This window comes from Anser brachyrhynchus, assembly GCF_964034855.1.
Source record: "Anser brachyrhynchus genome assembly, chromosome: 25".
Taxonomy (NCBI): Eukaryota; Metazoa; Chordata; class Aves; order Anseriformes; family Anatidae; genus Anser; species Anser brachyrhynchus.
In genome coordinates this window covers 7050137-7052669 of record NC_137718.1, presented here as the reverse complement: position 1 = coordinate 7052669, position 2533 = coordinate 7050137, and positions in this window count along the sequence as shown.

Here is a 2533-nt window from a genome sequence, read left to right as displayed (position 1 = left end):
CCCTGAGCCGTACCCCCTCGTACCCCCCATACCCTGCCTGTGCCACCCACCTGGCTGCTTTCCACCCCTCCATGTTCACTGGTCCTTAAAAAATAAGCATTTTATTTTAAATCTAACAAAATGCGCGTTTTGAAAGAGGGAAACTGAACCACAGAAGGCTGAAGCAATGCTTCCAAGGTCACTGACACCCGTCATTACCATGGCTCCAAAACGGAGATGGTGCTTTACTGGGATTTTTTTTTCAAGTTATTTCTCAGGATTGTCTAACCTCCATCCTAGCTGTTGGGGCTCAGCACCCAGGCAGGGAGTAAATCACAGGTCCGGTGTCGTTTTCTGAAAGGATAATAGTTTTCTCTTGGAATATTTATTCTCTTTCACTCTTATTTGACAGACAAATCACAACATCCCAGGATTTCCCCTGTGAACCTCTGAGCAACTAACATGCCCCAGGGGATTTATTTGGCCATCAAACCGGTTTTATTTTGGGGGATGCAGAATTTTGGGTCTGCCTGCTGTCTTTTTGTGCTGGGCTGAGATTCATCACAAGGATTTGCATTCCCTAGATTGTCTGCTTTCTGTTACACTTTCAATAAAAGTAGGACAGTGTTGGGGGTGGGGACATGCCTGCAGTTTCTCAGGCTGTAAAATGAAGCTGGAGATGCCTTTCTACCTCGGATGTCCCATTGAAAGCCAAATGGCATAGGTGACCTCCCAGGAGAGGACCCCATGAGCAGGTCTGTCTGCAGCTACAGAGACCATTGTCCCTCAGAAAACCCAGGAACTAAGCAATTTGGGATGGTCTCATGAAAAGACTAGTGCAGAATGAAGGATTTCCAGAATATAATGTAAAATTATGTCATGCCGATCAGCATACGTTGGCTTGGCTATGCCAGCTGCTCTCAGCGGCTGCACATCTTATCAGTTTTCACTTAAATACAGCAGGCACTTTGGAGACAATGCTGTTTGCTGTGCTGTACATAGCTGGATGCTTTCCGGTGGTAGAAAAGCAAAATACTCTAATGGCTCTCAGGTGCTTTACAGACCTTAATAACTTCAGGCTCACAACAACTCTGCAAGAAATAAGAACTATAATTGTCTCCATTTTAAGGTAGAGGAAGAATGGATACACATGTATTAAATGACTGGCTAAGTAAAGTCTTATCAGGAGATGTGGTAGGCTCTCCATTACTTGATGTCTCAATAGCAAGACTGGATCTCTTTCTGTCAATCATACACCATCTCCTCCAGGAAGAAGAAGTGGCCAGGAAAAAGGAAAAAAAGAAAAAAAGGGGGAAAAAAAGAAAAAAAAAACAACAACACCAAACAAACAAACAAACAAACAAAAACAACCAAACAGAAAAACCTCTTCTCCTTTGTCCCTCCTTCCTTTTCCTCAAAAACTTGTTTTTTTCACTGAAAAATGAGAAAAGTTCCCTTTTCTCCAAGTGGATGCAGGGAGTGCAGAGCCAAGGGGTAGGGGGATGAAGTCAGCAGTGAGGCACCAGGGGTTGGTCACAGATTTCTCAGGGGCATAGCTGGGGCAGGAGGGATGCTGGAGAACTACAGACACATGGCTGCCAAGTCCATATTCACACCCCACTGGAAATACCTGCTCCGCCTACATCACATATAGATCAATTTGCAATATCTGCCACTCAGAGGTGTTGAGTGAGTTTATCCACTGCCTGTAGCACTGAAAGTCCCACTGGGAGACAAGCTGTCCCCTCTGCCCATATCCATCAAGAAAGCAAACCAGCCACACTTTTTATTTCCCCGTGGATAAAGAAGATGTCCTTTTGACACATGGCTATCTCTAAGCACAGGATTAGATGGAGCAGTACCAGCAAAATGAAGCATGAGGCAAACAAGTCGTTCCTCTCCCAAATCGTTCAGCGTGGAGTAGAGAGGCTGGGAGAAATTACAGCGGGGCACATAAATCACGGCATTAATTACGTATTCAGCCAATGTTGCCAAGGTTTTCTGTTTGCAAATTGCCTGCAAACAGATTGAAAAAGTCCCCGCCATATTCCTCGTTTGAAAATATTTGCAAATTTCTTCACGGTCTGAGGATCAATTCGAGTTGAAAATGTGATTATGGAATCTACAATTCACATCCGCGCCATTCCCACTGACCCAGCCGTGGCCTTTTGATGTTTCTGCACCATAAATATGCAACGAAGAAGTCAGAAAGTCACAGTTTTAAGGCTAGAAGGAAACAAAATCATCTAGTTTGACTTCCAAAAGGTTTTCCTCTGCTAAGTGCTGCTATGAGCCTAATAAACTACCCACTAGAGCAACTTTTAGAAAAACTCAGTGCCTTGATCCAGCACCTTGAAGTAGTGAAGAATTTACCGCCTTCTTCAGTTAGCTGAGCCAGGGCTTAATTACCCTCGCTGTTTAATTTGTATCTGAACATTTCTAATTTACATTCAGCTCTTGTTGCGCCTTTGCTAAAGATCCCTTGGCTCTCTGAAGCTTCTCCTGGCGTGCCTGCTGATAGACCAACAATTACCGCAGCTGCCTCGTCCGCGGC